At 41.7% G+C, this 26,888-nt stretch overlaps 2 protein-coding genes across 4 annotated transcripts in view; one reads left to right on the top strand and one right to left on the bottom strand.

Moving 5' to 3' along the window:
* Window positions 1-13,690, bottom strand: part of LOC134225677 (D-beta-hydroxybutyrate dehydrogenase, mitochondrial) — a 364,971-nt gene extending 351,281 nt beyond the window's left edge. The window contains exon 1 of one of the 2 annotated variants that reach the window (XM_062705946.1): window positions 13,558-13,690. The gene's annotated coding sequence lies outside the window, so the exon portion shown is untranslated. Of the gene's footprint in view, window positions 1-13,239; window positions 13,493-13,557 lie in introns of those variants that run through there. The other variant, XM_062705947.1, reaches the window with a different exon arrangement.
* LOC134225679 (elongation of very long chain fatty acids protein 7) overlaps window positions 1-26,888 on the top strand; it is a 368,124-nt gene that overhangs the window by 251,892 nt on the left and 89,344 nt on the right. The gene's annotated exons all lie outside the window — the stretch shown is intronic.

The raw sequence follows: 26,888 nt of genomic DNA, 5'->3' as shown, positions 1-26,888 counted from the left end.
ACCAACAGATGTTTGCTTGGGACTAGCACACATCTTCAATGTACAAGTACTGGTGATCTCATTTGTTAGGTCATACTGGCGCCTGCTACGTCAGAATGCAAGTCAATGTAGGGAAGGGGGAGGAAATGATGATGCAATCACTCGCCCACTGCAAGCCGAATATACCTCTGCACTTGCCACGAGTTCATGCGGAATTTGTTGGAATTTCTGGGTTAGGTTGGAGAGGCAGAGGTCCGTCTTGGTTAACGAGCTACCAATGTGATAGATAGGAGAAGGTAACTGATGGAATTTCTAATTGGATGTAGGAAACGAGCTCTATAAGTTCATTTCCAATTCTAGCAGATTACTGTTAGAATACTCAAATTGGAGGTATAGGAATAGTAATGGAAACGGTATGGAAGTCCATTTCCAGTTCTAGCGATTGCTAGAACATGAGAAATAAAGAGAAAGATACAAAGTAGGAGAATGGAACGGACCTGGGATTGAATTCACGACCTCCTGCGTATGAGGCAGAAGCAGTAGCCATATGACTACCAAGCCAGCTTCGAAACAAGAGAGACCACGCACTGAACTGATTAATTTTATTACCGGCCGCGCAATGCAGAACACAATAATTCGGCCGACCGCGCGATCGTTCTGCTGTCCGAAACATGAGAGATCACGCACTGCAATCCTTGCCAACCATTTCTTTAAGTTTCTTCAAAATTCTTCGTATCCAATTTTAAAAGTTTCCTTATGAACCATCGATAGCGGTAGATGTCGTTTCATAAAGAATTTTAAATTACTGAAAAATTGCAAAGGATCTTTTCCAAAATATCGATACCGTTAAAACGGTTAAAACGATATGATTTTTCACTGTTATACTTTATCGATATGTCAGAATTTTTGATAAGAACTTTAATTTAAGGGTTCTTCAGAGGAACATCGAGAGTTATCTTTTATGCAGATTTTTATTTATTTACTAGCGAAGCAAACCCAGCGTTGCCCGGGTGCTGCAAATGTCACAATGAACTTATTTGCAGCACCGCACTCTAGATCAATGTCCGTGCGTTTGTTTTGTTTTCCACAACAGCTGACCCAAAATTGTATTCTAATGATGTTTTACATTTCCCCGTTAAATTCACCAACTTTTTATATATCCAGCTTTCCACGCTCGCCATAATGGCGACTGCTATAAATATATCTGACAGTAACTGCTTCCGACGCTGACCTGTAATCGACGCTGGTTGTATCTCAGCAACCATTTTCACATTGTTTATTTACTGTTATCCTAGCTGTTATCATAAAAGGCGAGACTCGAAAAAAGAAGTTTTTCTGACAAGCTTTTGTTAATTAAAAACTAGATTATTTATTGGTTTGCAAATATATGATCAGCATTACCGTTTCAGGTTGAAGCGGTTCCCCAATACAACAACAATTCAAATACGCGCTGTGTGATTCCTGTAGATGCGGAGATTTACTATATAAAATGATTCCAAGCCTGGACATATCACAGAGTAGTGTCAGCAGTACTGATATTCAATTAGAATATAATTTCAATATGTTTAAGCATTTGTTGTCTTGATGCTATTTAGTTATGTTCCCTACGCTAACCACTAATGCGCATTCATTGTGTTATGAGCTCATCACCAGTAACCGACCTGTGTTTGATAACCATTAGCTTTTGATATTGTTCTATGTTCATAGAACATGCGAGTAGTCAATAGTACAGCTAAACCACCCGAATATACTATACTACCAACACTCCAGAGGGATAGCTGTTCAATCTCACGGAAACCAATCAACCCAATGAAAAATAATCCAGCCAGGCTATGCCTCGCATTTTATTATCAACTTTTAAACTTACGTCGTGCATATGACTTCCTTTACAATAATCATTTCATTTTTCAATATGGCTAATTAAAGTATTCATTGGTTATTTTATTTTGTTCTTGATTTCGTTACACTTTACTGTCTGTAATACTGTAAACACAATTCTAGAAATGGAATTTATAGTATTCCATTTAATTTCATTAATTGGTGAAACTAAGAAAAGTAGAATAATATCAACTGAACGGTACTGTGTTGAATGGAAGACGGCTATTCATTGAGCTTGATACAAACAACGCAACGTCAGGGTTTATCACTCCGATCTTAGCACTACCAAGTTTTGTGATTTTAGTTACTTGCACATTCGCATTTATCTAATCATCAAGCTTCTCCTAAATTGATGTGTTTCATTAGAATCTCAGTTTTGTGCTGCGACATGTCTGAGTTTGGAGCCGTCGTAAAACATAAAATTTCACATTAACCAGAGTCACACCTTGCGTATTGGAATAACTGTTGTATCGCAAAATTACTTCAACTAGAGCTTCAACCTAAAACAAAAATGTATATCATATTTTTGGCACAGTTGGAATTAGGTTTCAATTATCAAAAGCTTGTTACAACATTTTTTCCATTATCTTCAAGTCTTGCCAATAAATAAACAATGTGAAAATGGTTGCATAGATACGACCAGCGTCGATTGCAGGTCAGCGTCGGAAGCAGTTACTGTCAGATTTATTTATAGCAGCCGCCATTATGGCGAGCGTGGAAAGCTGGATATACAAACCTTGCGGATCCCAAAACGAATCGATTAGGGAAAAATCTTGTAAATCGGTCAACCCGTTCGCGAGTTAAATCGTCAGGAAGGAAAACTCAACTCATTTTTATTATATAGAAGAAGATTTCTCGCTTAACTTTTCAAAAGGTCCTAAGTAACATTTTTTTCATGAACTAATTTGAATACAGCAATCAATAGCTTCCATGTTGTTCTGTTGATTGCGCTATTCAAATTAATTCATGAAAAAAATGTTACTTAGGTCCTCTTGAAAAGTTAAGCGAGATTTATTTGGTTAATCGTTTATCGAACCTGGAAGAAAGAATACTGTAGAACCTTTGCTCAGAGATCTTAATCATTAGACCACAATGTAGTTTTGATTGGTAATAGCTAAATTGCATTAACATTCTATCCCAAGTTCTATCCCATATAATTTTCATTCAAATATAATCAATATGTTGGGGAATTATTTTCCTTACCCAAAAACATCAATTACCAGCAATGTCCTTGTGAAATGGTTTCTCATGACGACAAAGCTATCCCTTTATAATCAAAAAGCTAATGTCGTTTCATTCAATAAATCTTTATCTCAAAAATATAAACAAGATAACGGAGATAAACAAACGCCAAAGAACCGATGAACAAAAAGGGATAAAGGTGTAGTGGTGATCATTTATGCAATTATTTGCCAAAATATATCATTGCATTGATATGATACTTTACGAGAATTTAGATAACGATTCATTGAAATTTATATCATTATTAGGAATAAAAATATCGACAAAATTATTAAATTTTATATAAATGACTTTGAATGAGTTGGTCGAGATAGATGTTGACAAGAGATTAGTATTTTATTTATACTGAATTTAATCCGCCGCAGTTTGTGATTCCCTCCATAGGGAAGCGAAAACGACTATGTCGCACACTTCTTAATTCAATACTCCGGGAGAGAGAGTTTCACAAGACACTTCATATTTCAAATTCCCGCACTCGGAACGTTATATAAAACTTGAGAAAGTCACGCACCGGCTTCAATGAAATCAACGAAAACATCGATGACACGCAAAACAAAAATTGGTCAGTCCGTGTGATGTTTGCTTTGCCATATTTTACTCGTCGATAATTTTCTTGCGTCATGACGTTTAATTTTATTGTTATTTCGTGTGTAGTATCTGGATCTCCCCCCAGGTGCAAATGATGGGGAACTGTTTTGGTTTCCTAAAATGAGGAAGTATATTCGAGCATACATCGAGGCGTGTCCTAAGTGTGCATTCTTTAAAACCAAGCAGGGGAGGCCGGAGGGTTTTTTGAATCCGATCCCGAAAACGCCGGTACCGTTCCATACGGTGCACGTCGATCATCTAGGACCTTTTCCCAGATCAGTTAAGGGAAATGAGCACATCCTCGCCGTTATTTGTGGATTTTCGAAGTTCTTATTGGCTAAGCCGGTGAAATCAACAAACACCCAGCCGGTGATAACGGTGTTGCAAGAAATGTCCAGTGTATTCGGATTACCCTGCAGAATTATAACGGATCGTGGAACAGCAATTACTTCGAGAGTATTCAAACAATTCTGTGAAGACTACGGAGTGGATCACGTACTGGTAGCAGTGGGCACACCTCGTGGCAACGGTCAGGTCGAGAGTAGTAATCGAACTATACTCACTGCTCTACGGTCGATGATAGATGAGGCTGATAAACGGTGGGATGAGAAGATAAAATTTGTGCAGAGTGCTATCAATACGGCACCAAATTCCACAACAAAGGTAGCACCAAGTAAGCTAGTGTTAACGTATAAACCGAAGGATGTAGTTCAGAACGAGATCATATCTGTCGTATCCATCGAAAATGCACCTGTATCGGAGCCGATAGAAGAGATAGGAGGTCGCGTGGAGCGAGCCACCCGAGAGAGCCAAGCGAAGCAGAAACAATACTACGATGAACGGCGGCGGTCAGCGGCAAACTACAAGGTAGACGATTTGGTGTTGGTAGTAAAGGACCAATACATTGCTGGTGGCAGCCGTAAGTTAGAGCCTCGGTACAAAGGACCATTCGTGGTCACTGAAGTACTACCACATGATCGTTATAGAGTGGCTACTGTTCCAGGCTTTGATGGTAGAACATTTTCAACTGTATATGCAGTAGACCGCATGAAGAGATGGTGTGGAGAACACGAACTCATCCTATCCAATAATGAAACTTAAAATCGAAACTAAACTGTATTGAATTGTTTGAATGAATTTGTGGTGAAGAGTAGAGCTTAATTCGATGAGGACATCTTAAATGTCTGGGTGTCCGATTGTAATGGACATTATACTAAATGGGAAGAACCCAGTAAATTGTTAATCACCTACACACTTACACACTTGAGTATTAACGTCGCTCGGAGTATTAACGTCGAAATCCGAAATTCTCTTGATGTCCCAAACATCCTCAACACTAATGTGGGAGGCCAGTTGCCAATAAAAGTGACTTTAGTGCAGTATAATAGATTGGAAACAGAGACTCTTTGTAAAATGGTTGATGTTGATCACTATTTATCTGATTTTGATGCTTGATGGATCTTATAAGCCTGTACATGTACAATTCTGAAGCAAGGACTCCGAAGATTTTTTTTGTTATTCTGAAATAAGACGCCGAGACATCTTTTGTTATTCCGGAGAGAATGGGATTCCAAGGCATTTATGGTCAATTCCGGATCGAGAAGGACTTCGAGAAGGTTTTTGTAATTTCGGAACGAGAGCTGTTCAGGAGCGAGTAATACCCCGATGCACTTTTTTTTTGATTTCCGAGCGAGTGGAACTCCTACACTAATAAAATCCACACATTTTCATTGGCAAAAATCTAAAGAAATTTACCAATTAATTTGTATGTGTGTGTTAATAACCACCCGCTATAGGAAAATCCACATAAATGTTATTAGTTATATTATTATGGGTTTCCATATATACGCTATTCGAATTCACATAGCCATTATATGAGAAATGGTATAATCAAAATTTATGTGTGCCACACATAAATCATATGATTGGATTTTTATCAGCGTAGGCCTTTTCGTTATTTCGGAGTGAAAAGGACTCCTATGGGCTTCTTTTGTGATTCCGCAGCGAAGGGGACTTCGTTGATTTTTTTTTGTTATTCTGGAGTAAGAATCCCAGGCATTCAGGAACGGTTATACAGGTTATTCAGGAACGAGAAAGAATCTTTGGCTACATTCCAACTGGAACTTGACCTACTTTTCAACTTAGTGTTCTATTAACATTTCCACAGTTAATAATTGAAAGCTTTCTATCGCCGCCAATGCATGAGTATGCATCTTGTGTGGTAAGTACAATGGGTACACCATGCCCAGGTAGTCAAGAATACACTCAACCCTCTTTTTACGTCTCTAATTGATGGGACGTAAGCCGAATGTGGCGTAAAAAGAACTTTTGCTAAAATTTCTAGTATTTCACTTTATTTATTGATTTTTGATACTTTTAAATACATTCACTTGCGTCTCACATGAGGTATTGTAAGATCTCTCCAAATCCAGGCATGTAAGATGTTATATGATCTCCAGATTGTCCTGGAGTTTAAATCAAATGGTCTATCGAATCAAACAAAGCCTCCACGATGCTCTAAGTCGTGGTATCAAATCAATTATTATCTTCGTTTGCCGTCGCAATGGAACAATAGTTGAAGCCGTATTCACTTTGGTTCTATGGATCAAAAAGGGCATGGCCCAATTGATAAGAGGTCGTACACATATTACGTAAGCATTTTTCTGGGTTTTTCGACTCACCTCCCCTCCCCCAAGTAAGATTTTTTTTCATACAAATGATTTTTAATTTATATGGAGCGTACCTCCCACCATCAGTGCTTACGTATTATGTATACTTCCCATATGTGGCCGAATTTAGCCACAATCAAATTGCACAACAATTTTTGTCTGACTTGTGCTGCACGGGTTGTTACCAATGCTGGGGAAATCATGAAAGCCATGGTTGATTCGATAGACCATTTGATTCAAACTCCATGACAATTTGGTGATCTTACAACATCTTATATGATTTGAGACGCAAGTGAAAGCAAAATAATCGGAGGACATAATTGGGTTGATACCCCGGCTGGGGACATCATGAAAGCCTTGGGGGCCGTACACATATTACGTAAGCACTTATGGAGGGAGGGGCGCTCGGTCAACATCTTACGCTCCATATAAATAAAAAAATACATTTGTATGAAAAAAAAATCACATGGGGGGAGGGGGTTTCGAAAATTCCAGAAAATTGCTTACGTAATATGTGTATGACCCTTGGTTGATTTGACAGACCATTTGATTCAAACTTCAGGCATATTTATGCCCAGATTAGAGACACAAGTGGGTTAGGTTAGGGTTGAGGGTTGCCATCATAGAAGCCTTGGTTTATTCGGTAGAACATTTGATCTAAACTTCAGGACAATTTGGAGATCTGAAAACAAATCAAATGTCTGGATTTGAAACGCAAGTCAAAGACAAATACACTGAGAACATACATAATTCTGCTAATACCACGGTATGGGACATCACAGAAGCCTTGGTGTATTCGGTGGAACATTTGATTTAAACTCCAGGACAATTTGGAGATCTTAAAACAGCTCATCTGCCTGGATTTGAGACGCAAGTGAAAGAAAAATACCCGGAAGACATAACTGGGTTGATACCGCGGGTGAAGAAACCATGAAAGCCTTGGTTGATTAGGCAGATCGTTTGATACAAACTCAAGGACAATTTGGAGATCTTAGAACAATTCATATGCCTGGATTTGAGACGCGAGTGAAAGACAAATACTTGGAGGACATAATTGAGTGGTTACCGTGGCTGGAGACATCAGGAAAGACTTGGTTGATTCGGTAGACCATTTGATTCAAACTACAGAATAATTTGGAGACCTTACAACATCTCATATGCCTGGATATGAGACGCAAGTGAAAGACAAATACTTGGAGGACATAATTGGGTTGTTACTCCTGGAACTCCTCTGGAAGTTCCTCCTGGAACTCCTCCGGAAGTTCCTCCTGGAACTCCTCCGGAAGTTCCTCCTGGAACTCCTCCGGAAGTTCCTCCTGGAACTCCTCCGGAAGTTCCTCCAGGAACTCCTCCGAAAGTTCCTCCAGGAACTCCTCCGGAAGTTCCTCCAGGAACTCCTCCGGAAGTTCCTCCAGGAACTCCTCCGGAAGTTCCTCCGGAAGTTCCTCCGGAAGTTCCTCCGGAAGTTCCTCCGGAAGTTCCTCCGGAAGTTCCTCCGGAAGTTCCTCCGGAAGTTCCTCCGGAAGTTCCTCCGGAAGTTCCTCCGAAAGTTCCTCCGGAAGTTCCTCCGGAAGTTCCTCCGGTTCCTCTGGAACTCCTCCGGAAGTTCCTCCTGGAACTCCTCCGGAAGTTCCTCCTGGAACTCCTCCGGAAGTTCCTCCTGGAACTCCTCCGGAAGTTCCTCCTGGAACTCCTCCGGAAGTTCCTCCTGGAACTCCTCCGGAAGTTCCTCCTGGAACTCCTCCGGAAGTTCCTCCTGGAACTCCTCCGGAAGTTCCTCCTGGAACTCCTCCGGAAGTTCCTCCTGGAACTCCTCCGGAAGTTCCTCCTGGAACTCCTCCGGAAGTTCCTCCTGGAACTCCTCCGGAAGTTCCTCCGGAAGTTCCTCCTGGAACTCCTCCGGAAGTTCCTCCTGGAACTCCTCCGGAAGTTCCTCCTGGAACTCCTCCGGAAGTTCCTCCTGGAACTCCTCCGGAAGTTCCTCCTGGAACTCCTCCGGAAGTTCCTCCTGGAACTCCTCCGGAAGTTCCTCCTGGAACTCCTCCGGAAGTTCCTCCTGGAACTCCTCCGGAAGTTCCTCCTGGAACTCCTCCGGAAGTTCCTCCTGGAACTCCTCCGGAAGTTCCTCCTGGAACTCCTCCGGGAACTCCTCAGGAAGTTCCTCCTGGAACTCCTCAGGAAGTTCCTCCTGGAACTCCTCAGGAAGCTCCTCCTGGAACTCCTCAGGAAGTTCCTCCTGGAACTCCTCCGGAAGTTCCTCCTGGAACTCCTCCGGAAGTTCCTCCTGGAACTCCTCCGGAAGTTCCTCCTGGAACTCCTCCGGAAGTTCCTCCTGGAACTCCTCCGGAAGTTCCTCCTGGAACTCCTCCGGAAGTTCCTCTTGGAACTCCTCCGGAAGTTCCTCCTGGAACTCCTCCGGAAGTTCCTCCTGGAACTCCTCCGGAAGTTCCTCCTGGAACTCCTCCGGAAGTTCCTCCTGGAACTCCTCCGGAAGTTCCTCCTGGAACTCCTCCGGAAGTTCCTCCTGGAACTCCTCCGGAAGTTCCTCCTGGAACTCCTCCGGAAGTTCCTCCTGGAACTCCTCCGGAAGTTCCTCCTGGAACTCCTCCGGAAGTTCCTCCTGGAACTCCTCCGGAAGTTCCTCCTGGAACTCCTCCGGAAGTTCCTCCTGGAACTCCTCCGGAAGTTCCTCCTGGAACTCCTCCGGAAGTTCCTCCTGGAACTCCTCCGGAAGTTCCTCCTGGAACTCCTCCGGAAGTTCCTCCTGGAACTCCTCCGGAAGTTCCTCCTGGACGCCGTCCGGAAGTTCCTCCTGGAACTCCTCCGGAAGTTCCTCCTGGAACTCCTCCGGAAGTTCCTCCTGGAACTCCTCCGGAAGTTCCTCCTGGAACTCCTCCGGAAGTTCCTCCTGGAACTCCTCCGGAAGTTCCTCCTGGAACTCCTCCGGAAGTTCCTCCTGGAACTCCTCCGGAAGTTACTCCTGGAACTCCTCCGGAAGTTCCTCCTGGAACTCCTCCGGAAGTTCCTCCTGGAACTCCTCCGGAAGTTCCTCCTGGAACTCCTCCGGAAGTTCCTCCTGGAACTCCTCCGGAAGTTCCTCCTGGAACTCCTCCGGAAGTTCCTCCTGGAACTCTTCCGGAAGTTCCTCCTGGAACTCCTCCGGAAGTTCCTCCTGGAACTCCTCCGGAAGTTCCTCCTGGAACTCCTCCGGAAGTTCCTCCTGGAACTCCTCCGGAAGTTCCTCCTGGAACTCCTCCGGAAGTTCCTCCTGGAACTCCTTCGGAAGTTCCTCCTGGAACTCCTCCGGAAGTTCCTCCTGGAACTCCTCCGGAAGTTCCTCCTGGAACTCCTCCGGAAGTTCCTCCTGGAACTCCTCCGGAAGTTCCTCCTGGAACTCCTCCGGAAGTTCCACCAGGAACTCCTCCGGAAGTTCCACCAGGAACTCCTCCGGAAGTTCCACCAGGAACTCCTCCGGAAGTTCCACCAGGAACTCCTCCGGAAGTTCCACCAGGAACTCCTCCGGAAGTTCCACCAGGAACTCCTCCGGAAGTTCCACCAGGAACTCCTCCGGAAGTTCCACCAGGAACTCCTCCGGAAGTTCCACCAGGAACTCCTCCGGAAGTTCCACCAGGAACTCCTCCGGAAGTTCCACCAGGAACTCCTCCGGAAGTTCCACCAGGAACTCCTCCGGAAGTTCCACCAGGAACTCCTCCGGAAGTTCCACCAGGAACTCCTCCGGAAGTTCCACCAGGAACTCCTCCGGAAGTTCCACCAGGAACTCCTCCGGAAGTTCCACCAGGAACTCCTCCGGAAGTTCCACCAGGAACTCCTCCGGAAGTTCCACCAGGAACTCCTCCGGAAGTTCCACCAGGAACTCCTCCGGAAGTTCCTCCTGGGATCTATGCGGAAGTCGAAATTTCCGAAGCAAGAATAGAAAGCTATTTTCTAACGCCGTTTTATCTGGACATCCAGCTCCAACTCCTCCGGAAGTTCCTCCAGAAACTCCTCCTGAAGCTCTTCCAGGAACTCCTCTGGAAGGTTTTCTAAGAACTCCTCCGGAAGTTCCTCCATGAACTCCTTCGGAAGTTCCTCCAGGCACTCCTCGGTAAGTTCCTCCAGGAACTCCTCCGGAAGTTCCTACAGGAACTCCTCGAGAACTTCTTCCAAGAACTCCTACGGGAATTCCTCCATGAACTCCTCAGGACGTTCTTTTAGGCACTCCTCCGGAAGTTTCTCCAGGCATTTCTCCGGAAGATATTCCAGGCAGTCTTCCGGAAGTTCCTCCAGGCACTTTTCCGAATGTTTCTCCAAGAACTCATGCCAAGAATAGAAAGCCATTTTCTCACGACGTTTTAGCTGGAAATCAGCTCCAACTCCTCCGGAAGTTTCTCCAAAAACTCCTTTGGAAGCTCCTTCAGGAACTCCTCTGAAAGGTTTTCCAAGAACTCCTCTGGAAGTTCCTCCATGAACTTCTCCGTAAGTTCGTCCAGGCATTCCTCCGTAAGTTCCTCCTGGAACTCCTCCAAAAGTTCCTATAGGAACTCCTTTGGAAGTTCCTCCAAGAACTCCTCAGGAACTTCTTCCAAGAACTCCTACGGGAATTCCTCCATGAACTCCTCAGGAAGTTCTTTCAGGCACTCCTCCGGAAGTTTCTCCAGGCATTTCTCCGGAAGTTCTTCCAGGTACTCCTCCGGAAGTTCCTCAAGTCACTTTTCCGAATGTTTCTCCAGGAACTCATGCGGAAGTCGGAATTTCCGATGCAACACGCTAAAAATGAACTACTCAAAATTGAGTCGAATCCGACTCATTTTCATTAAAAACGGGACAACTCTAAATTTGAGTAAAAGATACTACTTCAATAAAATGATGATTGCACTTAAACTAGGAGTCTGTTTGTCGTAAAATGCACTTAGATAGATAGATAAACTTGATTCGCATCTGTCGTATTAAAAATTGATGGAAGGCCAAGCTTAACTTTTGCGAAATCATCATTTTATTGAAGTAGTATCTTTTACTCAAATTTTGAGTTGTCCCGTTTTTAATGAAAATGAGTCGGATTCGACTCAATTTTGAGTAGTTCATTTTTAGCGTGAAGAATCAAAAGCCATTTTTTCACGACGTTTTAGCTGGAAATCAGCTCCATTCTAGTTGCAGTTTAAGGTAGGTAGCCATCGAATGATTTTTCAACAGGAGCTAGATGAAACTAACTATAAAAATGCTTTGCTTTATTAGTACTTCAATGGCCTCCGGCGTGAAAAAAAATCTCGTTGGCGAGGTCAATTTTCGATCCATTTTTGATAGCGGCAACGGCGGCCACATGTTTACACAACACTATGGGCCTCCGGGCCTGCTATCAAAAATTCGTTTTTGAAGTGATGTTATAGCCTTTCGATACAATTGTTGTACAAGAAAGGCAAAAAGGATTAAAAATTAGATGATGTTATATTTATTTTTACAATTTATTCAGACAAAAAGAGATTATCATTGTGATCGTTTCTTTTCAGATGAAATTAATTCCTGATTGTTTGATCTAAAATGGAAAAGTTTTTCTATAGATGATTAGACTCTCTATAGATTTCGATTTATCCATTTATCTTTTACATTTATTTTTACATTTGTGCATTCGAAAGAATAGAAAATGGGAATGATAAAAATAATCAAGCCAAGTCAAAACAAAATTTTTTGAAAACAAAATCCTACCATCATGGATGCAGATGTGCTCACGAATGAAAACCAAGTCCAAAAGATAACTGGTGCGCTTGTTTTTCTCCAATGGCGATGACGCAAATTAACCAAAATAGCCGCCACCGATGCGCCCATATTTCCACTTGTTACTCTAAAATATTTGATCCTCGACAACTTTAATGCTAACTTTTTTTTATTTTGCCTTCTACTTTGCCACAAGTGAGCGAAAAAGTGTCAAAACCGATCGACAGAAAGAAGGTTGGACATATTAGGTTCAACGCATGTATGTAAATAAACAGACAGTTCTTCGTTGACTGCGGTAATTGGCCGGTCGGTGGAGGTGTAGCTCCCCAAAAAGCGCATGCGCTCCAACCTAAATCGGTTGACGGCTTCAAATTGCATAACGCATCCCAAAAAATAACAAGCGCCTTGTTCGACTTGCAGCACGCATGGCGGTCAAAACTTGAAAAAAAGAGGGTTTTTGATAGATGATTTATTCAACTTTAGTTCTATTTTAAAAAAGAAACCAATAAACAGCCAATACGATTTAAGATTATTAATACTCTTGAAGTCTCTGTTAGCTGTTGGATAAAGTATCTGAACTTCTTGAAAATCAAGCATTGTTGTTAATTATTTTCCAAACGGTAACGAAACACTGAGGAAGTTTTTTAATAGGAAACGAAATACTTTTCTGTTGAGACACAAAAGTTCATATAGTGGAAGTAAAGTGTAGAAGCATATTTGTTATCTTATAATCAATCGTAGGTTTATCGAGTCCTGTAAGGTCCACAGTTTTTCAGTACCACAAGACTGTAACCAGTTCATTACATTTTTATTTTACCAAGCTCTTTTTCCCTCAAAACGATTTTCAAATAAATATGTTTCAATTAAACTTAATCACGTTTTCACCATTTTTTTTGCTCAGAGGCTGTGCCACTGTGAGCTCGCGTAAACCATTTACGTTAGTCCAGATTATCTAATTTCCGTCGCCTTGCTCGCCGGTTCCTATCACATGGACGGTTCTATTTTCGGGCGAGGTTCAACACCGTCGTAAGCCGCCCACTCGCCTCGGGAAATGCGTTCATCATTCATGCCATCGCAGTAGCAGCGCAGCATGTCTTAATTCGATGCGGTTGCAATAAATCCCTAACCGTCAGTTCGAATCGTACTTTCACATATTTGCTTCACTTTTCCTCACTTGAACACTGATCACCGGCCAACTGTAACTGCATCGAGCGGTTTAATCATTCACTCGCTTTCGCAACTGCAGTGGCCTTTTCTCACTGCATTAGCTTTCCCAAGGATGCGCCATTTAAATTTCACTTATCTCATCAATCAACCGAGTCTTGATTGAGTTCTAATGCCTAAACCAATCCGATCTATTTCCGTCACTGTGCCAATTTAGATTGGCTTTAGTGTTAAAGAAAACAACCGGAAGCACTTCGCCCAGCGTATCGATCCCCATTCATAATCCAGCGAAGCACTTGAATATGCGTTTGATAAGCGTGTCACTCACAGATAACGCAGAAAACCTTTCACGCACGCAGGTAACGACAGAACACAGCGGTACCACACGTGAATACGCGATCCTCACCGCGGCAGGGAAAATTTGGCACTAGAGCACTGGATGCACGAGAACTTCACAAAGAGCGATGGACGGTTGCAAGTCTAGTCGGCAGAAGAGATCAAAATTCAATTTTCAGCTTGTTCGTGATCTCGCTGACTGAGGTGCGGGAGGATGGCTTCAATGGACGATTGCTACATTATTGCAGTTTGTAGAAATATTTATTTCGATATTTATAGAATGGTCAAATTTAGAATTGTTTCCTGAACTACAAACTTGTTCTAAATTTTTCAGAACACCATTGCGTATTTTCAAAGCCACTTAAACGCGTTTATGATCAGAGTTGAACAATGTCATTTTGTGTCATTTGACCAATTTGTTGAGAAATGTTTTCAATCTTAATTTCCAACTCATGAATCTTTATGAAGCTTGAAGTCTTTTAACTTTGTTTTAGATTAACAAAACGGTGTTTTAAATATAAAATGTGGGACACTTCATCGAAGAAGACATATAAAAAAACAAGAAATATCTTTTGAAAAACAATCATGATAAAATTCATATTCGAATGAAATGAAATGTTATCCTCAAACATTGATTCTGACAAGAATTCATGTACGATAGAACGATGGTCATGTATAATGCGAAATTAAGATGCTTGAAAGTAGTCGATTGGGCAGTATATTTTGTACCATTGTCCTCAATAGATGCAAAAACAGCAAGGAGAGTGAGGTCGAAAATTAACAGCATTTCCCATATAGACGAACTCAAGGCGAGGGGTGTTTCGATGTAGAATATTTTATATTTGTTAGAATTCATAGTCGTTTATGGTGGCAAACATTTTGTAGCTTTGTGTTTTTTTTTTCATTGCTTATAATCTCTATACATAACAAAGCGTTTGCTTTTCCATTAAGGCATTATAACACACGAACGGGTTGACCGATTTTCAAGACTTTCTGACTAATAGATTTGTCCCACTAATATATTGCTAGGTGCAACGGGAACTCATCCGGGCCGGATGAGTTGGGGTATCTCATCTTTAAACGGCTCCCTCCAGTTGCTAGGGACCATTTTCTCCAACTTGTCAACGTCCTCTGGGAAAAGTTTCCTGACAAGTCACAATAGGACAGCCCCATATAAAGGTGTGGCCAAAACTACCAAAAGGCCAATTTTCAATTTGGGCGAGTAAAATGTGATGAATACACAGCTTATAATCTATATTTCTGTAATCAGGACGATTTTTATTTTTTAGATTATTTAGGGAATGGTGGGGGCGTTCAAACTAGACCCTCCTAGAAATGATATCGTTTTTTGGGAAAACGGACAGCTTTGCCATGTTTTCGTCTCAAAAGTAACATATTTATATATCGCTACAAAGCTTTTAAACAGATCTATGCAATAGGCTTGATATTGTAATAATAGCTCCGTTCAGAATTTAGTTTTTAGTAGTTTTGTAAAAGCATATTTTACGCAATATTTAACGAGCAAAACAGTTTGGTACCACGCAATACCCCGCAGTAAAACATCATGCACTACACTATTAAACTCTTAAGCTTTGAGGACCATGAATAAAATTCTGCCCAAATTCACCATTTTGTAAGATACATGAATTTTAAAAATTGCCCATTTTTGCCTTTCTCGTGTACTAAGTATACGTAGAAGCTATATGATCGCTCTAAAAGCATTAAAAAAAGCCTAAACACTCATAGTGTTGTATACCGATCGACTCAGTTCGAAGAATTGAGGTGATGTCTGTGTGTACGTGTGTGTGAATGTCTGTATGTATGTGAGCAAAAATGGTCTTAACTCTTTTTTAAGCACTTACTCTAAACCGATTTACTCGCAACAAGTTTCATTCGTCAGAGAACGTTGTTCCATTGTTCCCTATTAAAAATAGGCTGGATCGGACTATGGGCTCAAAAGTTATGGCCAAAATACATTTTCTTATAATGTACGAGAAAGACAACATTACCACTAGGGGGATTAATCAGGTGTTTTGATAAACTTCTTATTTTTCAATTTTAATCTGAGTTACTCAATAATGCTACTTTCATTGAATTTGGTGACGAAAACAATTCACATAACATTTTAAGGGGGAGGGTTATGTCTTAACGTTGCGCATATTTCAAGAAAAAATCATCTATCATATAAAAAGCGTTACGCAGTAAGAAGGGAAGTTGTTCAAAATTTTCAATTTTGACATTACTACATTAAAGGAGTGAATTATAGATTTAAGCATAACGTGTCATAACGTATTGGATGAGTAGTGTGTTGAATAACTCCTTGGCACAATACCTTTTGACGTAGGACTTACGTCTTTCTTTACTATACTGCGTGTCATTTAGATTTTTGAAAATTGAGAGCGTTACGCTAGAAGGGAAGATTTCGAACGTTACTAGCGCCTTTATCTTTCGCTGGATTTTTAAAATTTATTTATCAATCGGCTCGGACACTTTCTAGCAATTTGCCTATTTCATTGAAACTTAAGAATATTAACGATAAGCTATTGAAAATTTCAATTTTTGCAAAGCCAGCAAAAATTTCATATGTAATTGATACCGTGCATTCCTAACACGGACATCAGAATGCGGTATGTCACGGGCCTTCGGGTCTACCGGAAGATTTTCTTTGTGTATAAAGGTAGCAGTGCCTGCCGTGTGCGAGTCATTACAATTTGTGACAGCAGCGCGTACTGACGTGCTTTTTGTTCGTGCATCTTCGTTTCGTTCGTTCGTTTGTTCGTTCGTTCGCTGTGTTTACCTATACAGCGACAGCATGCAGTCACCAGCGGTAGAACTGCCGGTGGGTCTGCGAATATACATGAAAAAAGTGGGCGCATTTTTTCGTCATTCTGTGCTTGATGACGGTCGGATGCAGTGGTGTCGGTTGCGATGGATGCAATCGCCCATCGCATCGCTCGGAGTTCACGGCTAGAGGCCGATGATGGCTGAGGAAGCGAGGGCAACGGGTCAATAAGAAATCTCCAAATGTCCTACATTTGCTGGAGTAAATAAGGGCTTAATAGTTAGAAACAAAGCAATTCTAATTATGTATTTAATTATTAGTTTTATTTCCAGAAGTTTTGAATAAATAAATTACTAATAATTCTACACAGCATGGAAGTTGTCGTTTCCAATATCAATACCTATAATCAAACTCCATAGATCCAAAATTTAGAAGTTAAATGTAAATACGTTATGTTTATACAAGTCCTACGTCTACTCGCGTTATGTTGAAAACATTACCCATTGCTCGTTTTATAATTATGTAAGAAATCTCAATGATATATCAAATAAATGAAATTCCGTTTTATTGATGTCACAATATGACGCTAATCACAATATGACGCTGTTCTACCCTCCTTTGTTCAATAAGTTCTACTTAGTGAATTTTCAACACCAGAAGCTGATAGTGCTTTATTGATAATTTTAGGAGATCTGTGTTGCGTCCATTTGTCTGTGCCACGAATATACAGTTTATATGACCATTAGTATTTTATCCAGCATCAAACAGGCTTATTGCAAGCCAAACAGTGACCAAATTCCGTTGGTTTTGTAGAATATGACAAAAATCGATACTATGCCGAAAATTGGCCCCATACCCTATTGAAGGCTCAGAAAAAATATTTTTCTTTCTATCTATGTTTTATGATGAATACCACTGTTTATTGCAGGATTCATAATTTTGGCCAAAAATACCTCCTTTTTTCCTATTGTACAAGTGGAGGAAAAGTTTCGTGGTCCCAGTCCCAAAAAACAACGTGGCGAGTCTGGATGCCACCAAGTTTAGACCGATTTCGCTCACCTGTGCCTCAAAGACCGGGGAGAGTATGGTCAACCGCCAACTCCGTGAGAAACTGGAAGCCGATGGTTGGTTCGACTTTCAACGATATGCTTTTCGCCCTGGGTATGGCACTTGCACATACTTTGGCAACCTGGACAGCGTGCTCCAAGAAGCGTACAACGATGGCATGTTGACCTGGTTTCACTTGACATTGCCAAAGCATTTAGTAGGACCTGGACACCTCTGGTCCTGCGTAAACTACAAGTATGGGGAATCATTCATAAAAAAAAAAACTTTCTCACTTGACGGACCTTCCATGCAGCACCGCATCTGATGAGTTCCCCGAAGAGACTGGCGCCCCCCAACCCTAGCAGCGTGCGTGTTCCACATGGGTTACGACAACTCACATGTGACCAGATTTGGTCACTATAAAGTTGCTTCAACATTTTTTTCCTTATATGTGCTGCTCGGGAAGGGTCGGTCCTAGCAGTGACGTTATTTTTCATTGCCATGGACAGGGTTTTCGGAGTCTTGCCCACAAATGTGTACCTATTCATCTATGCCGACCATACACTTTTGGTCGTGGTCGGCAGTACGCCTGGTCGGACTAAAATTAGAACCCAAGCGGCGATGAGTACCTACCATTTATCGTTGGGTTTTATCCGTCGCTTTTAGCATGAACGCCACAAAATGAGTCCATGGGCACATCTGCTACAGTCGTCATCAGCCAGCGGGACCAGCTATAAAGCTAGGCAGTGAAACAGTCTCCAACCGGAAAATCATTCGGGTCCTCGGGGTCGACATAGACCAATAATTGACATTTTTACTAGACCTGTCTGCCGATTGAAATTCTAATGGCGGCGTGAGTCGGCGTTGGCTAATTTCATGCCTCAAAACTTTTCCGGATTTTATCGGAGGCTTCTCCAGAAATTCACTAAAAATTTTTTCAGTAGTTCTTCAGAAGTTCCTCCAGAAATTCTTCCGGAAGTTCCTCCAAGAATTCCTCTGGAAATTCCTCCGAAAGATCCTCCATGAATTACTCAGGAAGTTCCTCCAGGAATTCTTCCGGAAGCTTCTCCAGCAACTCCTCCGGAAGTTCCTCCAGCAATTTTTTCAGTAGTTCCTCCAGATTTTTTTTAGGAAGTTCCTTCAGGAGTTCTACCGGAATTTCCTCTTTGAATTCCGGAATTTCTTCCAGAATTTCTTCCGGAAGTTTCTCTAGGAGTTCCTACGGAAGTTCCTCAAGGAATTCTTCGGGAACATAATCTATGGATTCCTCTTTATGTTCTTCGAGTGATCCCTTCGGAAATTTCTCCATTATATCTTCCGCAAGTTTCTGCAGGCTTTCTTATGGGTGCTATTTCAGGATTTCCTACAGGAAACCCTCCGAAGGTTTGTTAAGAAATTTCTCCGAAAGGTCGTTTAGAATATTTTTTTCGAAAATTCGTCCACATATTTCTCTGGAAGTTCTTCTGAGACTTCCTTCAGAAGTTCTTTCAAGAATGAATCCGAAAATTCATCCAGGAATGCCTACGAGAAATCTCTTGGACGGTGCTTTCTTCGGGAATTTCTATGAATGATCCTCCAGAAGTTACCAGGATTTGCTCCATAAGTTATTTTTCCGGAAGTTCCTTTGAAAATTCCTCTAAAGGTTCCTCTTAAACTTCCTCCGGAAGTTTGTTCAGAAATTCTCCGGAAAGTTCGTCCAGAAATCCAACCAAAAGTTCTTCCTGGAATTCCTCCAGAAATTTCTCCAAGAATACCTATGGGAAATCCTCCTCGAACTACTCGGGAACTTCCTATGGATGTTGCACCGGAGGTTATTCCAGGACTTCCTCTAGAAGTTTGTCGAAGTCTAAAGAATTTCAATGGAAGTCTGTGCAGAAGTTCCTCTGAAAGTTCCTCCAGGAGTTCTACCGAAGTGTCTCCAGGAGTTCCTTAAGAAGTTCTGCCAGGGATTTTTCCGAAAAATCCTCCTGAAATTCCTCGGGAGCTTTCGCCAGAAATAGCTCTGAATGTTCATCCAGTAATTCCTGGAAAAATATAAGTTCGTCTAGAATTTCCTTCAGAAATTCTTCAAAAACTTTTCATAAATTTCTGCGAGGACTCTTCAGAAACCGAGTACCGCACTTGTTGCAAGTTGATTGCCGCTACTTATATGTGACCAAATTTGGTCACATTTAAGTTGCTGTAGCCAAATCTATTCAAAATAAGTTACTTGGTAAGTTCTCTTTGATTGCCTTTCGAATTACACATGGTATTTCTCGAAACTTACCACCCACCCAGCCCCTGGGTGGTCCTGAAAGATTTGATGAAGCAATTCCTGGAAAATTTATTGGAGAAATTCTCGGAGAAAATCGTTAATGAATTTCTGGTTTGAATCCCTGGATGATTTTTCAGATGAATTCTTGAATAAAGTTTCGATGTAATATGTGAATTACCCAATGGTCTTACTGGAGGAAAACTAAAAAAAAATCCGTGAGATGTTGTTGAAGAAAAACTTCGATTTTCAGAAGAATCCTGGTAAAAATTTCCAAAGCTGTTCGTGTAGCAATTTCTCAAATTTCTGAAGAATAAATCACACATTTTCTGAAACATTGAAAATTAGGTAGATTTCTGAGAAAAAATGAATATTTGACCGTTATATAGCAAAACAAGACATTTCCCCCAAGTTTTTACACTATTTTAGCTTAAAATTAGCACAGAGAACAGACAGAACAGGCTAGCTTAGAGAGTGTGTAAGAAATTTAACTGCCTTTTCATAATAAAACACTTGGCAACATCGTGGTGGCGCTGGCATCGCCACCCACGAACGTATCGTGGTCGATATACGTCATCGCTAATCAAATGTCAACAAAGAATAGAATCGTAAATGAATGACAACAAAATGGGTCACAAGTGCGAGTTTTATTGGTGTTCCAATAGACAAGGTGTTACGCTGGAAAAATCGTTCCATGGCTTTCCAAAAGATGCTGAATTGTGGGAATATAAATCGGGAAAGGTTCATTTGGCCGAAGCCCATTCGGCCAAAAGCCATTTGGCCGAATGCCACTAGGCCGAACAAACCATTAGGCAGAAGCCCATCTGGCCGAAGTCAATTTGCCGAACGGGTAATTTGGCCGAAAGAGTAATTTTGCCGAAAGGGTCATTTTTCTCCATACCTCGGTGGATACGATGAATGAACTCTACTGTCTTGGATAGTGGGACCGGCAAGCAGAACATCGATGAGCGATAGACCAGATTTCGACGGACAAGACGCATCAAAACGGTTCGCAGCTTGCTGGTGGTACTGTCCATCTTGATCACTGCGTGGTGGGGAAGGTAGTATCGAGGTTTGGTGTATTGTTCGTTTGGGTCAACCACCTGCATGTGTCCGAGTGCCAAATACTCGTGAATGAACTTCTGGTACATGGCGTGCTTCTCAGGATTCTGGGCGAGCGACCGTTCTAGGAATAGAAACGCCGGGTAGCATTGTACCAGTTGTCCTCAATCCTTGAAAACAGTTCTTCACGCTTTCGGACCTTAACTACGCATGCATTTCGCACGGTATTCGGTACTCTACGAAATGTTCCTCGCAATACAGCTCGGACGGAGACCACCCTTTTGCATTCTGTACTTCCTCCAACTGTCAAAAATGGTTGACCAGCTCGTCGATTGCGCATGGGTTACTGAACTGACATCTACAGGGGTCTTCTAGCGTACAATCTCCAGGCACAATCCACCCAAATTCGGTGTTCTGGAGTAGCGGTAGATCGTTGCCGAGAAAGATTCGGCCGCGAAGAACACGGAAAAAAAATAGCAGCTCCTAGAATCATGTCAATATCCCGAGTTACCGCGAATGTATGATCATTGATCAGCGAGGTTGACGTGCTGCGGAATAGGCCATTGTCAAACGTCAACGGAAAACTGCGGGAGCTTCACGGTGATTGATGGAAGGACTAGCATCGAACCTTTTACGGAAAATGTTGAAACACGGGAGAAAATGCTCACGCAAGCTTCGTGCTCCACTATCGTTGTCGCTTTTCCAATCCCGCTTATCGTTATTGGTTGCGATAACCGACGTTTTGGTAATTGAAGCTTTTCACACAGTGCAGCCGATATGAAGTTTCGCTGGGATGCACAATCCAATAAACAACGGACAGTAATAATGCGACCTTTGCTGTTGCAAATGTTCTTGTCAACATCGTCAGAAGGTAGACGATGCCAGCAATTGAAGCTTGGGATTGTGAGACGGAAGTGCACTGTGCATTATCTTGATCTTGGGGCGCATAGTTGTTGGAAGTTGTAGACGATGATGTTTCCTGGGTGGAAGCTTGCTCGACACACTCAGCGAAATTTATGCACGGACTCGGACAGACTTGCTCGAAAGCAACGCAACACGTGGATTCATTGGACTGGCTAACGAAGTTGGGCTGAATGTCACCGTTGTCAGTATGCAGCAGCGTGTGGTGTTTGCTGGAAAAGACTCGGCAGCGAGTGCCCGTACAATTCGGGCGAAATGAGACGCGATCGCAGGGAATTTATGCAAATGTTTTTGGATCGTACCAATTCAGTTCACTGGCTAACATCGAGCTTTTGGAAGTCTGGACAATGATACAGATAATGGGTCTGGCCACTGCCTTTCGGGATCGGTTGAATGATTACCAGCTGAGAGAGTGAATGAGTTCTTCGGATGCGTTGCTACCGGAAAAGCTGCTGATTTCGCCTGAGGCTTGGGCTTGGGGCGAGGAGAAGGAACGAAAGAAGCTGGTGAAACTGCATGCAAGACACGTGCGTACTTTTGAAGAAAATTCATCATTTGAATATACGGCGGCATGGATGTCGAGTCGTCAGCGGATGCTGAAGCGATTCCGACCAGAACAGAGGCGATGTTGTCCGTGTCAAGCCTAGTACAATGATTTTCCCATTCACGGAGCGTACAAGGGTCAAGGCGGATTGTCAGCAAATAAACCAGAAGCGAACTCCATCAACTAGCGCGAGCAGCTCCTCGGCTGACTCTGTGCGCATCACGGGAGTGTCGAACAGTGTTTTTATATGGCACTTGATCAGCTGCCGTTTATTTTCGAAGCGTAGCTTGAGCGCACGCCATGCATCCTTGTTACCCTGTTCACAAACCTTGATTGGATCGAGAATACGCGCAGCTTCACCTTCAACAAGACCCTTCAAATAATGTAGCTTCTCAACGGACCCAATGTCGCTCCGTGAACCCACCGCAGATTGGAACGAATCCCGAAAGACGCACCAGACGGCCAGACGGCCGCTAAATTTGGGTAGATTTATTTCTGGAAGTCGTATGCTCAACGGCTTCACAAGTAGCGACTGGTTTTGGGGAAGGGAACTGGCGGTTTTGGGTAATTGTTCTTGGTAAAATGCTCGTAGAGCATAGTATCTACTGTCGAATTTCTGTCGCTCACCTTTCAAATCAATGGAACCTTCTCCGTAGATAACGCCTCCAACTTGACAGTCACCTGGTGAAACTCGTCGTAGAAACGCTCCAGCTTCTCTGCCCAAGCTCCTACCTGTTTCTTCTGGTTTTCTTCTTTTTTGAAGCTTTTCACGTAGTGTTCCAACAGCGCTACGGAATCCACTACATTTTGCTTCTTCTGTTGCCAATCATCCATGGTCTTTTCTTCTGAAGCCACTTTTTTTTAATCCCTAGTGTCGATTCACCCACTGAACTTTACTTTCAACCACCAAGAATCTCACCAAACTTTTTACAGATATTGTTTACTTTAATTTACACTGTACCCCACTGTGCTTTGAGTGCCAAAACTTTTTTGGCCTAGTGGCATTCGGCCTAGTGGCATTGAGCCAAATGGCTCTCGGCCAAACGACCCTTCCCCCTTGGCTCAACGGCATTTTCATCCAAATGATCTGTTAGAGCGAACAACTTTTTCGGTCAAATTATTAGTTTTGTCGAATGATCTAAGCTAAGCAAATCATTAGATCGGCCGAATTTCACTTTCGACCAAGTGAAATTTTTGACCTAATAACCGTTTTGGATAAACGTTCAATTCGGCCAATTAAAATTTTGCTCGATTACTTTCGGATTGGCGTGTTTTTCGGCAATGTGGCATTTGAACAAATGACTTTTTATATCTAGGTCAAACAACAGGAGTGCCACAAGGCCGTATATGTCATCCTTCAGAACAAACCGTTAGGCTAAAACCAATCTGACCCAAAATTTCATTAGCCGAAGTGGACATACGGCCGAAAATATCGTTCGGCCAAACTGGTCCTTTGGCCAAAAAAGTTGAAAGCCGTTTTCATTAGATATCGGTGAGTACAACATCCAAAACTTTAAGTAAAGAGGGAGCACAGCAATGAAGCGCACATTGTTGAAATCGCTGTTATTTTGCACAACATCGACCCAGGAAAGGCTTGGTTAGTAGGGTGTTGACTACTCTTACCAAGACAGGCAGAATAACAGCGATTTCCACCTGCTATTATGTTATTCGGCGTATGAGAACAGTTCTAGCGATAGGTGGAATGTTCGGAGATTCATAGACAGTCGCGCTACTTTGCTTCACGCCTCATCCCACAACTCTCACTTTGCTCAAGATGATCTTATCTGAATCGCATTCCATTTTGCTATTCCTGATTGAACTTTCCAAGAATATTCCAAACATTTTTCTGTAGAAATTTGGAATCATTCCTCGAGAAAATTCTGGAAAATTGATCATGTAAATTCCGAATAATTTTCCGCAGAAATTCAAAACAATTTTTCTTGAGAAATACAAAGAGCTTCGCTTGGAAATTCTAAAGAATTCTCGAAACATCAAAATACCGTCAGGCATCAACATCCGTACATTTAAGCACCGCAGTATATGAAAAAGTCTTCAAAAAAAGGAATCGAATGCAAATTAAAAGATTAGCGTTGATAGAGGAGTACGAAAGCCACCACTTTTGAAGTGTTTCACATAAACACATTAAAAACTACTAAAAATATGATAAACTAATGAAACGAATCAACACATGCTGAATTGAAATCTGATTTAAAATCAAAGGATCAAATTTGTGTTGCTATTTTTTAACTAATTATTTGAATTGCAGCAGACTAATTGACTGAACTAAAGCTCAATACGCAGCTTGAGAAGCGATCTTTTCGATTGGTATTCCGCTAATCTTACTTTATGATTCGTAATTCCCATTTGGTGCAATTATGATCTACCACGCAAACGCCACGCCAGAAACTCCGCGTTTGTTGGGTAACCATTTGTTTTTGATTTTGAATTTCAACTTCTTCTATCCATTTTTATTTCAATGGTTTAAAAGCTTGCTTCTAAGTATATGAGCAGAATATCCCAGGTATCCATTAGCACTATATTTTGCCTTTTCGGCTATATAACGCTATTGTGGAACCAGCATAGAGCTTGTTAACTCTGTGATAGCGTTATAGTCGCACGTACAGGTTATTTGAATGCTTACGGTTACCTGGGAGGATAAATTATTTATAAATTAAAAACCTTATAGCCCCTTTAATTTGTTGATATCTCATGAGGGGGCAGCAGGGACTATGTCCAAGGGATTGACGATCCCTCCCCAGGCCATCTGCGAGTGGTATTGTCTGCCTAGGATGTGGTGGGGTTTGACAGTGGGCTCTGTTTAACTTCTATAAGAAGCAGCAAGTATCCGCAAGTTGCCAAAGCGACCGTGTGCCGCTCAAAGCGCACAAGCTTAAGTCCTGGTGTTAGGTGGGACGCTAAACAAACCTGACACGACGGCCCTCCGAAGAGACAGGAGGTTTGTGCAGGTTCAGTATGCCGCTTTTCAAAACAACCATTACAAACGACACAGAAGATAATACGACTCGATACAATCGGCAACGACCTGGGCGATGAACAAAGGATCACGATTGGGAGTTTGGAACATGGAACTGCAAGTCGCTAGGCTTGGCAGGTTGCGAAAGGATTATCTACGATGAATTACATCCCCACAACTTCAACCTGGCTACCTTCTGTCAAAGCTGTGCACAATGGTAAGATTCTTAAAATTTCACGACATAAATCGATAACTCGAAAACTATCGGTGCCAGAGTTTTGACGTCTTCAGAAGAAATGATCTACAAGAAAAGATCTATTTTTGGTATAAGTTGCCATTAGGGTGGCCCTTTTGTGACTTTTTTTGAAAATCAATTTTTTTAACCTTTTGATTTAGGAGATCACATTATTCTACAAAGTTATAGAGAATTTAATTCTAAGCATTTTTGCTAAATAAACATTTATTTTATCTCATATAGGTAATGTTCTATGAAAAAATTACTAAATTTAGATAGGGTGGCTCCGAAAAAATAGTTTTTAGCTTCCACTTTCACCAATTCAAAATATTTTCAAAAACTGTCCAAGCATCGTTTCACGGTCTTTGGAAAGCGCATCTTTTGGTTACATAAGATGGTTGATAGCTTCATTTTCAAGCATATTATGAGCGTTTTTACATGAAAAAGTGATATTTTTCTGAGCATTGTACTGCAGCTAGTAGCAAATATTAGCAAAAATTTCAATCGTATTCTGAAAGTATACATGCAGGCCCATCAAATCCATGGTATTTCATTTGTCCATCTTTGTCCACTTTTGTTTGATGATAATATTAGTTTTGTACGAAAAATAAGGAATTTCATGTGAACACTTATACCATCTATAGGATTTTCTCAATATTCGGTAGAATAAAAGACAGAAACACAGTCGTAGCCAGAGGTCGTATAGACTGAACACCTAGACAACGGACAGGACACATAATACTCAGTAGACCGGTGAAGAATTTTTCGATCACGAATAGTTCCCTTCTTACCAGAGCAGGAATCGAACCCACGCTCCATATCACATGCGTCATGATTGACATCGCCGGCCACAAAGTCCACAAAGAATCGTTCTTTACCTAAAATATTTAAATCAACTCGTGTGGAAAAGTAAAATCATTTTGACATTTTAACCACTGGACCGATTTTCAAGGTATATAAGGTACATAAAATAAATGCTTAAGAGCGCTACTTTTGTGGCGAAAAACGAAACCATAAAATTCAAGTTGATTCGCAGAACAATTCCATTTTCGCAGTTTCTAAGTGAGGGTCTCCAATGACTACAGGTGATTCCATGAACATTGATAATCGGTCTAGTAGTTCAAAAATTATGTTTTAAAAAATATTTTTTCAAAAATGTTGATTTTTTCGACCACCCTGGATCGAGATTAGTGTATCGGACAAAACAAAAAAAGTGAGTTTATTCATTTTCGAAAAAGAATGTTTCTACTAAATATTGCGAAAAACAGAGATATGGTATATGTGTTTTCCATGGAATAGCTGATTTTTCATACAAAAATTTATATGATTTTCAAACAAAAGTGGACAAAATAAATTGTGCGCACAGTTCATTTTTTTTTTAACTTTGGCGTCACAGCCAGCTTGCTTGCACGGCATCGCGATGCGCATGCGCAACCCGGCCATGTGTGAGTGCTTGTTGGAGATAGACATATCTTTAAATCAGAGCATCAAATATTCATCTTCATGA

This window comes from Armigeres subalbatus, chromosome 3 (assembly GCF_024139115.2).
Source record: "Armigeres subalbatus isolate Guangzhou_Male chromosome 3, GZ_Asu_2, whole genome shotgun sequence".
Taxonomy (NCBI): domain Eukaryota; kingdom Metazoa; phylum Arthropoda; class Insecta; order Diptera; family Culicidae; genus Armigeres; species Armigeres subalbatus.
The sequence above is the reverse complement of the archived record's forward strand: the minus strand, read 5'-3'. Positions and strand labels throughout refer to the sequence as shown.